Here is a 13569-nt window from a genome sequence, read left to right as displayed (position 1 = left end):
CTAGATCGTTAAGCTACTGCCAAGGGGTACTCAATAACGTCGGCGATTGACTCTAAAGCGAATAATTTACGGTAAAGCGTCGCATACGCTATTTGCTTCACACTATTTTCTACTATCTTCCCTTTTTTATACTCGCATTTTCCCATGCCTAAGGAAAATATGAAAAATTGATAAATATCTTCCGCGAGATAAATAATAACTGCTATTATTGTATGCATTCTTTATTGCGATCGAGGATCTCTGTGAAGATTGAATAGCATATTGTAAATTGAAAGAATCTTTTGAATAAATAAACATTCCAGCTTTTTATTACGTATTGATAGAAATAAAAATTTTATGAATAAAATATGTACAAAATATATGAAAAATAATGAAAAAATATATGATATTTTTTTATAATTAAAAGTATAATTGAGAGAAGAAGAAAATTTTATTTGAATAATATAATTATGTTATAAAATTATATAACCGTTTTAACTTTTTTAAAGATTTTTAAATCCGAATGTCTAATAATTTAATATTATTAATAATATTAAATATAATAATTAATCGAATTATTGATAATTATTGATATAATAATTAATTGAATAATTAATTGAATTATTGATAATTATTGATATAATAATTAATTGAATAATATTAAATATAATAATTAATTGAATTATTTGTATAGAACATATATTATACATCATACTTATAAAAAAAATTTTCTTTATCATAATATTTGTGCGGAATCTTGATGATATTTTCTACAAGAATTTTAATCTTCTTTTACTGATCGATGTTACGTTGTATTCCAAATTTGGATATGCAAAAGATATAGAGAAAACGTGCTTGTCCGAGAAGAAAAAATCAGCCTACACAGCATTTATCTCGTAAAAAGATACAAAAGAACGGGAGGTTATTGCAAACATCGTAATCTTCACTTTCCCTTTTCTGACTCATTTCGCGAGCCCCTAAACCATATGATTTTATATTGATTTTATGCGATTTTATCAATCAAACTGACGCTGTTTGGCGAGTTACTTCGCGCTCTTATAATGTGCATTCTTATTATTTAATTATCATGCTCTAATTTAATAAATATATCTCGATCATTCTTTGGCATAATTATTGCTTATAATCTATAAATATTTATGTCAGCGATCGTGCTTTTTATCTTATAATCGACATGGAATACAGAATTAATGTTAATTAAACTTCAAAATTTACTCACAGAATAATCTTTTACTTTTTAACGAATTTTACATGATTATGTAAATTTCGATAATGATCAGATTTGCTCGACATAATCCCGCGATAGTAATAAAAATATTAACGAGAACGGATACCGCGGACATTCTTGTTTTGAAAATATCTTTAGTTTTAACATGGAAATCTTGAAATAAGATTATATTGCATTAATTAAAGAAAAATATAATTTCTTGAATAATTGCTTGCTTGAATGAGGCTTGAATGAAGCTATTTTACATAGTTCAATCGAGAAAAATATACTTTTATGCTTTAAGATTTAATTTTCTTAAATGGAAAGGAAAACAATGTTAGATAGAAGATAACATTTTTCAATCAAAGATTATAATTTTCTGAAAGAAAATAGAATTAAATCAAGGATCTCTGCATCTTGATTCATTTTTATGAGAATGAAATGTTGTTTGATCAAGCGGAGTTTTCGAATTGGAATGAAACACAACTGGCTGTATTATAAGCTTCGTTCTAGAGCCGAACTGTATACGCTTAATAAGTAATAACGTAGGGACGTAAGGAAGCCTTGATAATTCTTCGAGCATGTAGCCGCGCAATTAAGGTGTAACGTTTCGAAGTTCTGGTCGTAAACAACGCGGGCAGAGTAGCGGAACCTTCGAGGCTCGGTTCCGCCCGTCAATTGTTACCAATTGTTGCCAATCAGAGTAATACGTGTCATTATGCCGAGAGAGAAGGCGCAGCGTCCCTTACCCGCGTATTCCTCAGCCTGATTACACCGCGGGTAATATTAATTTGGCGCTAATTGGATAGTATCTGACGGACGCGCGCGCAAGTCGAGATCAGTGTTTTACAGGACTGTGTACCTTCTGCAAAAAAAGAATCCGATAGCGTAATCTTTTTCGTGATTCCTAAAAATTCATATTTACTTCAACATTATATTCTGCGATAATATTTATATTAACTCGTAAATACCTCATCTTAATTACTAAGGCAAAAGGGAAGCTCGTATTTATAATTTGTGTATTGATTAATAAAATTCAATCAATTGATTACATGATAATTAGAGTTTTCCTTAACCTTTCAGGTTTCTCAAAAGAGATGTGTCTCATATGAAGCTTTATAGATTTTTGAGGGTGCTGATTCCAAATTTACCATCAAAATTTAAATTTCAAATGGCAGATTCAAGATGGTGTCCATGACTGAAATCGATATATTTAAAATATACTTTAAGATAGCTTGGGTTTCATTTTCTTAATTTTCAATCGACGCTTTATTATTTTATTCATTAAAAGCATCGTTAACGATTTCAATTAAAATGTTTTTTGTCGCACAGAAGAAAGAACATTCTTGTTTTGAAAATATCTTCAGTTTTAATATAGAAATCTTGAAATGAGATTATATTGCAATAATTAAAGAAAAATATAATTTCTTGAATAATTGCTTGCTTGAATGAGGCTTGAATGAAGCCATTTTACATAGTTCAATCGAGAAAAATATACTTTTATGATTTAAGATTTAATTTTTTAAATGAAAAAATGTAAAAAAAATAAAATATAAAAATAAAAAAAATAAATTTTAAATGAATTAATATGTTAATTAAATAATATTGAATAAAATTTTAATAATGAAATATTGTTAATATTTTAATAAAAATATTAATTTCTTTAAAATTTGTTTCTTGAAATATGAAATTCATTTAAATATGTATTTTAATCAAAATGAATATTAAATTTTATTTATTTAGATAAATTTTTTATTAAATTTATGATTTTATACGAAATATTGAATAATTTATGAATTTTTTTTGAATAAGTATTTTTTGAAAATTCATTTAAATATATTCATTTTATGTAATTAAATAATATTTTATGAATTTATAAATTTTATTTACTAATATTTGAATATTGTTAAAAATATATTAATTTGAATAATTTCATAGTTTTTATCATTTAATACTTATTTAATTTTTACATAATGAAATCATTTTAATAATTTATTATTTAAATTTTTGTATTTAAAATTTTGCTTAAATTTTAATATTACTTTATTTTTAATTTAATTTTATTTTGAAGAATTTTGTAAAACATTTCTCATAAAGTTTAGTTAATATTTAATTTTTTCTGAAATTAAAAAAAAACATTTATATATATGTTTAAAATGAAAAATTTTGATGAAATTTAAAATTTTAATTTTGTTAAATAACATATTTATCTTGTTTTTTTTGACATTTCTCGTTGAGTTAATTTTTTTAAGAGTTAAAACAACCTTAAATGTAAATACGAATTTTTGATAAATATTTATATTTAATATGAACCTAAGTTGTGTTATTTTTCTCTCTATAACAGTTTCCCTATGTTAAATCGACATATCTCTTCTGTTATTTATCATAAAAATGTAAAAATAACATTTTCTTTTAATTAAATTTAACATAATAAATATGTTAATTTAATATAAACTTTATTTCCAGATAAAGTTTAAGTGTTACACTTTTGTGTTAATTTTTAAACATACTACATGTGTTATTTATTTAAACATACTACTTGTGTTATTTATTTACATACTTGCCTTCTGTTAACATTAAAATTAGAGTGAATAAATTTGGGACATGTGAAATGTGTTAAATTTAACACAAAATTTTTTACTGTGTGTGCGCGTTTGTATAATGCTGCAATTCACAACTAATGCAAGAGTCGATAGCTGCAATCGTAATAATTATTTCGCGTGCGCAGGAATGACGCAAGAATTTAAACGCCACGTACTAAGTAATGTTTAAAACTTTCACGTTCACGTCGCAGCTTCCCGCAAAGTTATAACCGTAGTGGATACATCGACGACTGTTGATTAAGCGGCGTATAGCGTAGTGCAGTTTGCAATTCAGGAATCCGATGGGCTTTAGACTATGGGCGTTATTCTCCGCCTTTCGCCGCGCCGGCAGTGTCGGCGGCTACTTTGTCCGTGTACCAGTTAGTTGGCATTTACATCGCGACGTAGGAGTAGATTTATTACGCGGCCGTGCTAGTTAGTGCCTAGAGATTGTCACAGGATAATCGATAATTGCCGCTTCGCGTCATAATTAAGATTAATTGCCACGATCTACCGATTTTATCGTCGCTTGTCATGAGTTACCAGTTGGACATCTTTATTACTTTATCATCTACTTCTACTATGATTTAATATCGAATGATAAAGTCAATGTGATGTTATCTCCTTCCGATTAGAATTACGCAAGATTCAAGACAAGATAATATTGTCATTCCTCTTTACATTGTTTTCGTTTGTAATTTTTTCAAATATTACTTTTCTCAAATTGTAATTTCGCATAAAACATTCTAGCGCTTGTGGTTTACTAGCCTTCTTATTTTAATTTACTTTGGATTTATTATCATACAACTTTTTACTTTTTGTAACAAGAATTTGTAATAGAAACATTTTTTTTATTGATATTGAAAATTCTCGAAAATTTTAATTTTATCTTTGTAGCAAAAATCATCTCAATTTTGGTAACAATTTTTATCTAATATTGTATGATGGTTTAATTATAATATTTAATAATATTTAAAATCATTATTACTATTTATGTAATTCGTTTTACTTCTCAAGACACAATATAAAATCTTAGATACATAGTGTGATTTTTCTCTTCTAATTTAAAAAAAAAATATATATATATTTTAATTTTTTTAAAAATCAATAATCTTGGTATTATTTTCATAACGCCAATTAAAAATCTTCCTCGAATTTCGAGACAAAACAATATCCAAACTAGTCTCGATATCTCGTACAATTTTACTTTCAATAATTTCTTCAGCATTTTAATATTTTTCGAGAAAATGAGATAATACATGTATTATATTTAATCTTTTGTATCTATCAGACACAATCTCCAGACTAGTAAAAACATTTCTGAAAATTATCCGAAAAATCTATCTTTACGAAATTGTTTTCCGACATAATAATTGTAGATGAAAATAATAAAACCAGACTTTTTACGTAAATAACATATAAAGAACGCACGAATGATCCTTTGAGCAAAGATCTCGTGTACTTTAAATATTGTGGAGAGAATACAAGAGCGAATACCTGCGCTCTCTTCGGTATCCAATTACCCACGATTCTGGTAACTCGATGCGATTAGCATACGCGTTGAACGGACATCGGACGAGGCGACGTTACGGTGCGTCGCGACTCTTTCTGCACAAGAATAGAAGGAAAAGGGGGGAGGAGGAGAGGGAGAGAGGAGCGAGAAGAAACGGGAGAGGTAGAGGAGAAATAAGAGGAAGAAAACCAATGCGTTCGTGCATCGCGTGGCTGAAAGTGAACCAACCGGTGGCCACGCCTCCTTAGACAGCCGCCAGCCAACAATTAAGATTTGATCGGCAAAAATGGTCGAGGTAAAATGGCGGCTGGCCACTGAATACGTAATGCCCACGAATGAAACCATCTCGACCGGTCGCGTCGGAAACCGGGTGCATCTCGCGATCTTCATTCCATTCGAGCTACAAGCCGAACCGGTAGCTTCGATTAGGAGGGAGCGAATGATCGATACGTGCACCCGGTATAATCTCACGCGGGATCAAAGACATTGTTATTCGAGATAATTTCGCAGAGAGAAAAAAGTCTGATTCACATGCACATAACTCGTGGGACAGTGTCTTGTAGAAATGATTTTAATCGGCTTAATATCGATTCGAAGCTGGTATTTCGTGACCCATCTTATGATGATACCAATTATTATCAGCTGCAGCATTAAAATGGTTTAAATTGCAAGTCCGTCCAATTGTGTGGATCTTTTTTTTAAACTTGAATTCGCATGAACGAATGTGCTAGTAGACATGTACAGTAACACTCTCGAATCGATGTGTCGACCACTTGATTTAGATAATATTTGTCCCATTAACATGCTCGGCAATGGACGCCTGCAGATGGGCAACCGAGCGTGCATCGCTGCAGCGAGTCTCTTCTATCGAAATCCGATCATCTCGTCATCAAAATAATTGATATCCACCAAGCAATTGAGGGCTTTCCAACGACTCGATGCGCGATACGAGATCGGTTTGTAAAATAAAAGCGCGATGAAAAAGAAAAAAATGCGAGGCATCGTGCGGATACATAAATCATATTGATAGCGAACTACATAAGCATACTGAGAAAAATCGTTTGATCGTACCAACAAGATGTATATGATTGAAGGCATTTTGGTTAAATCAAGAATTTCTAATTATCATAATAAGACTCGATTTTTCATAACTAGAATGTTTAATAGATTTTACTATACACAGTAAAAAATTTTGTGTTAAATTTAACATATTTGACATGTCCCAATTTATCCACTCTAATTTTAATGTTAATTTAACAGAAGGCAAGTATGTAAATAAATAACACAAGTAATATGTTTCAAAATTAACACAAAAGTGTAACACTTAAACTTTATCTGGAAATAAAGTTTATGTTAAATTAACATATTTATAATGTTAAATTTAATTAAAAGAAAATGTTATTCTTATATTTTTATGATAAATAACAAAAGAAATGTGTCGATTTAACATATGGAAATTGTTATAGAGAGAAAAATAACACAACTTATCTGTTCATTTTAACATATAACATATTTCATTAAAAATTCTTGCATTTACATATTAATTGTGTTGTTTTAATTCTTAGAAATGGTGAATATTAACTCAGTGCAGAAATGTCAAAATAACGCAATGATAATATGTTACATTAACATAAGAGTATGTTAAAAATTTAACACAAAAGTTTTTACACGAGAAAATTTTAACAGAAATACAAAATGTTTTTTACCGTGTAAGGATTTGGTTAGTATTTTCTGATTAAATCTATAAAATTTCTTGTTGCATTAACTTCTTTGCTTGCCGTTAGGCGACGAGCCACTCTTAATTTTACTTGTATTAAATATTTACCATGAAATGTACATAAAGAACTAGTATTAACATTAAATCCAAAGTATATTTTTTTTTCTCTTACGAGCAGTAGTGCCAGAAAGAGTACGTTAGTTCTCTGATTGTGTGTGTTTGAGCTGCATCCTCTTCTTGCATCACTGTTTATCAGTTTAATTTCTAACTAACTAAATTTAAAATAATTTATTCAATAATCTGGATTGAAGTTATGCAATAATCGTGTTGAAATTCAGAATATTAAACAGACTTTTGAGATTAGATGGAAAAAATTTTAGACGACTTGGTGCTGGTGAGTTTAGTATCATTAACCAGAAAATTTGGTAAATTTAACAGGAAGAAATTAATCATATTCATCTGGTAATTCCTACAAGAATTCTGGTTCGTCCGTTTTCCAACAGATATACTGGTTGAATCTACCAGAATTCTGATTAATGCAATCAGATTTTTTTCTCAGTGCAATCTCGATGCATGATCGATTGCCCCTCTAATACGTGTCAAATGGATCCATCGGATCATCCCTTAACATTACATTCCATTTTTGTCCTCGTTTCTTCTCACCATGAATCTCTTCCCTAGCGATATTTCTCTCCTCCTTCTTTTTTCCCAACTCGAAGGAAGAGTCTCTCCGGGACTCCGTGGATTAAAATTGCAGGAGCGATTTCACGAACTCACGATATCGGCGAAAACGCCACCGAGGCTCTAATCATGGCGGATACACGGCGCGCGGTAGCCGCCACCACGTTTTACCCCTTAACTCAAGACTCTCATTACACTAATGTCCCACCAATCATCGGCCCTCAGTCGGAGGTACCTCCCCCTACCTCCCCGGGGAACCCTCCTCGCGCGTCTCTCAATCACTTCAATCAGAATCATGCAAACCGAGGAGAAAATCAAATTCCTCGACCCGGCGTGACTATACCCGCGAAGATGCGATATCGATTTCTGTGAAACGCGATCGACGTATTCCGTTAACTGTAAATCCGCACGTGATTCGGATTTCCTTTTCTTCCCGAGGGTTCTAATATTCCATTTCGTTTAATTGCTCTTTAGACACGGATTGAATTATAATTAAAGGTTTTTATTATTCGCAGTTTTTCTTTATATACGAAGATTATAGCTGAACGAAACGCAGATGTACCGTCGCCTGATACGACGATGGTCTTTGCTACGAGGCACGGAAGACCGCAATGGCCCATCGAGGCCCTTAACAGGGTACTTCGCGAAATAGCCGAAGAAACGCTCTTTAGCATACCGGGAGGGCCAACCGTTAAGGCGGTCGTTAAGTTTATGGGGGAGCGCGAGATACGAGAGGTTGGCAATTAGATGCCCTCCTACAGTGAACACTGTGATCTTCGCCACGCGAAAGAAAACGACCGCGCGCGCGCGCGCAACGCTTTTATACAGGGTGTTTCGGTAAAAGTGGGCAATCTTTCATGTAGAGCAGGTAAAAATAACCCCATAAGGTTCTATAAAATTTTTTTTTACGTCACTTCTTCATCGAAATATTTAGCCGTAAAGATAAGATTTAAAAAGATTTAAAAAATTTTTCTTAAATAATCTTTATATCATTCCTTAGATTATAATAATATATATTTTAATAATTTTAATAATTTATAATAATTATTTTCATGTTACATAAACGTCTTTAAAATAGCGTGACAGATTTCTTGATATCGTGTCGAATAGCCAAGAGCTAATCTAACCTAACCAAACTTTTAACTTACAAAACTTTGAAAGCAGTTTCCTTTATTTTTAAATATAATTTTTTTTTAAGGATTCTGTTTTGCCATTTTGTCAAAACTGTATTCGAGAAAAACACATTTAATCGATAGAAAGTAAATGATAATAAAATAATGATGATACAGATGTAGAAAAAAATTTTATAGGAATTTATGATATTTTTACCGGTAAAGATAAGATTTAAAAAGTATTTTTCTAAAATAATCTTTATATCATTCTTTAGAGTTTAATAATTTATAATAATTATTTTCATATTAAGTAAAGGTCTTTAAAATAGCGTGACAGATTTCTTGATATCGTGTCGAATAGCCAAGAGCTAACCTAACCTAACCAAGCTTCTAACTTACAAAACTTTGAAGGCAGTTTCCTTTATTTTTAAATATAATTTTTTTTAAGGATTCTTTTTTGTCATTTTGTCAAAACTGTATTCGAAAAAAACACATTTAATCGATAGAAAGTAAATGATAATAAAATAATGATGATACAGATGTAGAAAAAAATTTTATAGAAATTTATGATATTTTTACCTACTCTACATGCCCACCTTTACCGAAACAGCCTGTATATAGTTCCCCGGTATACGCAAAATGATGTTGTATGTATACAAGGTACGGGATCGGGTGCGATCGGGAAGGGAAATTGAAATTGACGCGAATGATTTCAGTCCCGTGATTCGCGCTCACCGGATTCGAACCATTTTATTGCCCATCGCCGTCGTCCTCCAGCGGCCGAAGACGCGATTAAAATCGACATGCTCGGCGCAAGCAAAAAAAGGGGAAAAGGAGAAAGAAACGCACGCGAGACTCGAAGTCGATCGCGCGATGCAATTCGTTACATGGAGAACGTTGCTATGCGCGCGGCATCGCGCGTCGGGATTGTAATTTTACATGGCTGCGCCCGATAATTTACATAAATTGGCTTGTAACGTTACGAAAGCGCCGTCGGCGCCATTAAAGGAATGTTTGCTCGCGAACCACGTACGTGTCACCGCGCGATATAAGTCCGGTTTCGCCCCGACGTCGATTAAATTTAATCGTACTTTCATCGATATACATGGCTCGTACAAAAATATGTTTCGCTGATGTAAGCAGATGTAACGACAAATATTTATCGCTATTTTTGTGTCTGCTAGAACATTGTAACGTGTAGAATTTATTAGGGCTGCTGATTTAAACTTCGAAGCTTCGGTATTAAAATCTTCAAAGATCGAAATTTCGAAGCTTCGAAGGGTATGTTACCGTAATAAATATACATTTATAAAATTATATGATAAAATCTGAATAAAACCTTATAATTATGTTGCTAAATTGAGAAATATGATAAAAAATATGATAAAATATCTAAATATATTGATTTTCAATAATTGTTAATATTTTCTTAATAATTTATTTTTTAAATAATTTTTTGTGTATATATATATATATATATATATATATATATATATTAATTAATTCACATTCAACATTGCTTACATGAATTTGCAAGAATATATTTTTCCAAGCTTCGAATCTTCAAAGTCGTCAAAAGGAACAGCTCTAAAATTTATGGTAACAAATTTAGTAATATCTTCTAGCAAATTTAAATCCCATCATTACCAAAATATTAATCATCATGCATTGGATAAATATAAGTTTCCGTATTATAGGTAGAACGATTTTTGTAAGACAATTTTTCTCTGTGTACTATAATCAAACCTTTTAACAAGTATGGTTAGGCCTAATATAGGTAGGCGTCATAAAAAAAGATTTTATTCCTAAAATTTACCAACAATTCAAATATAAATTATATCTCCATCGTTTAGAATGACTAAGTATAAAACATGCGATATCACAATATTCGCTAACCATTTATCTACCTTAGAAAATTATTGCTGTAGTTGTAAAACTATTTTTTCGAATTCAAAGTTCTCTTTAAAACGTGTCACATTGTGATCGCGATATAGATTGAAAAGAAGAATTTAGATTCGCTTTATAATTAAAGCTTCTCTGATAGAGCCGATCCACGATTTTAAGAGAACATTGGAAGATTCTTATTGTGAAAAGCGAAGAAAAAAAACTGATGTCGCCGCACACAATATACTCTCTAAAAGTGAATCAGCGTATTGTCACTGAAAAACAGTAAAAAGTCACTGATTACAGCAGTTATAAGTACAGCACTGTAAATCAGTGATATTTTATTGAAAGAATCAGTTAATAATTTTGACTGTTTCAATCAGTAATATTTCTCAATATCAGGAATTTCTTTCGTTATTGTCAGTAATATTAAACTATAATTCATCTCTCTATCTATTTCATATAAAATTAAAAATTTTATTTATATTTACTAAATATTTATTATATTAAAAATTTTATTTTATTTATATTACATGCATATTGAACTTGTTATTTTAAATAGATAACGAACAAATAATTTTCATTAAGTCGCCAGACACTTATTTGTCCGACTTATAAAGATCGATTTAATATCTGAAGCCTCTCTATTGAGATTGTATCAGAAATTAAATCGAAGTAACACTTCTAATTTTAAATGTCGCTCTTTGCAAACTTTATATAATTCTTATAACTAAAATTAAATACGAGAGAGATAGCGATTGTAGTGGTAAATGAACGAACGATTACTGGTTTTACAGTAAAATTTAATGATTTTATAGTGAATTTTATTTTAACTGACCATAATCAGTGAGACATAAGATAAAATAACAAAAAAATAAGCATTTCCACTGAAGATCAGTAAAATACTGATTCTCAGTGAAATCTTATTTTACTGTTTAAATTAGTGATATTTTCACTGATTCACTTTTAGAGAGTAATCGATCGTGCTATTTTCCATGATTCTTCTGCGAACAAAAATATCGGAAGGCCGATTCCATCGACGGAACGTTATGAGAAAAAGTTTTCAAGGTAACTTCGATTGAGTAAAATGACGTGGATGGAAACGTTCGACATTCCAAATTATACATAGCAACGTAATCGATCCATATGGTTCGCATTAACGGACCTAACCCATCATTTTATCGTATTGTAGCACGTTTGATACAAATCGCGGCGGGGGAGGGAGAGAGGTGGGTGGATGGGGGAGGGAAACTCTGTGCTCTCTCCCATCTCTCGTGCTTATCCGCGCGGTGAAAATGGCGTTGAGAGGGAGACAAGACCAAAGGCAAGACCGCGGCAAAGGCTATGCTTCACAGGCCCGAGAGAGCAGCCAACCACTTATCATTAGCCGCATCTTCCGCCGGGCAGTCAGGGTAATTGTTTCCTCCGGTTTATAGTTTTATTCCGACTCACCGGCGCGATGATATCTCTGCTCGTTTTATATTCCTCGAGGCTATATCGGTCGCATCATGGCCGCGCGTCCGCCTTTCTTCTTTCTTCGGCGCAAACACGAAGACCAACTCGCTGCCTCCCTCAGCATCCTTCTGCCTTCCATCCATAGTCTCTCTTTTAATACGTAGATTTCGTCCACGAGGAGATATCGTACGAGCGATTGAATTATGAAATATTTCGCATAATTCGACTCGGTGAAATATTTAATGATCCTCTTGTGAGGTTATCGCCGATAATCGAATTGACAATTTGAATCTCGCGCCCTTCCTCAGGAGCGCCTTCGAGGAGGAGAAGAAAAAGTACTCTTTGAGGTCCGCTTCGACTAAATTCCGATTAATTCAATCGTTGATTAAAGGATTGCCAATATGACAAAATAATTCATTGGGACCAATTATATTTCTAACAATATATAGAGAGAAGCCAATATAATTGTAGAAATATAGTATATCGTCAGAGATATAATTGAATTAAATATAATTGAATTCATATGATCATACTGAATTATTTTGTCATGTTGGCAACCCCTTAATCAACGATTGAGTCGAAGCGGCCCTAAAAGTGAATCAGTGTATCACTGAAAAACAATAAATAGTCACTGATTACAGCAGTTATAAGTACAGCACTGTAAATCAGTGATATTTTATTGAAAGAATCAGTTAATAATTTTGACTGTTTCAATTAATAATATTTCTCAATATCACTAATATTTCTTTCTATCGTCAGTAATATTAAATTGTAATTCACCTCTTCATAATTTTCATTAAGTCCTCAGACATTTATTTGTCCGACTTATATAAAATCGATTTAATATCTGAAGCCTCTCTATTGAGATTGTATCAGAAATTAAATCGAAGTAATATTTATCTGTCGCTCTTTCCAAACTTTATATAATTCTTATAATTCTTATATAACTTTATATAATTCTTAAAAATATACTTGGTACGCCTGACAGTTTAGCTTCATTCTATATCAGTCAATATTATGTGTAGCAGAAAGTGTATTCTGTGCTTCGTTTCTTTACAACAAGCGAACAAATTTGAAATTCGTCTGTAAGTTGAACGAAACAGAATTGTCATATTTGAAGCATTATATTTTTGGTTTGGTTTTTATATTATAATGAAATACTCTAAATTACATAAATATGTAATTTAGAGATTAATGTAACGTCGGGTTACATTAGTACTTTCTAAAGTAGTACTCTCTAAAAGTGAATCAGTGAAAATATCACTAAACAGTAAAATAAGATTTTACTGAGAATCGGTGAGTATTTTACTGATTTTTAGTGGAAATTATTTATTTTTACGTATTTTTTTATTATTTTATCTTATATCTCACTGATTATGGCCAGTTAAAATAAAATTCACGATAAAACTAGTAAATTTCAC

This window comes from Camponotus floridanus, unplaced genomic scaffold, assembly GCF_003227725.1.
Source record: "Camponotus floridanus strain SB8 unplaced genomic scaffold, Cflo_v7.5 scaffold36, whole genome shotgun sequence".
NCBI classification, from domain to species: Eukaryota; Metazoa; Arthropoda; class Insecta; order Hymenoptera; family Formicidae; genus Camponotus; species Camponotus floridanus.
This window is presented reverse-complemented; position numbering follows the sequence as displayed.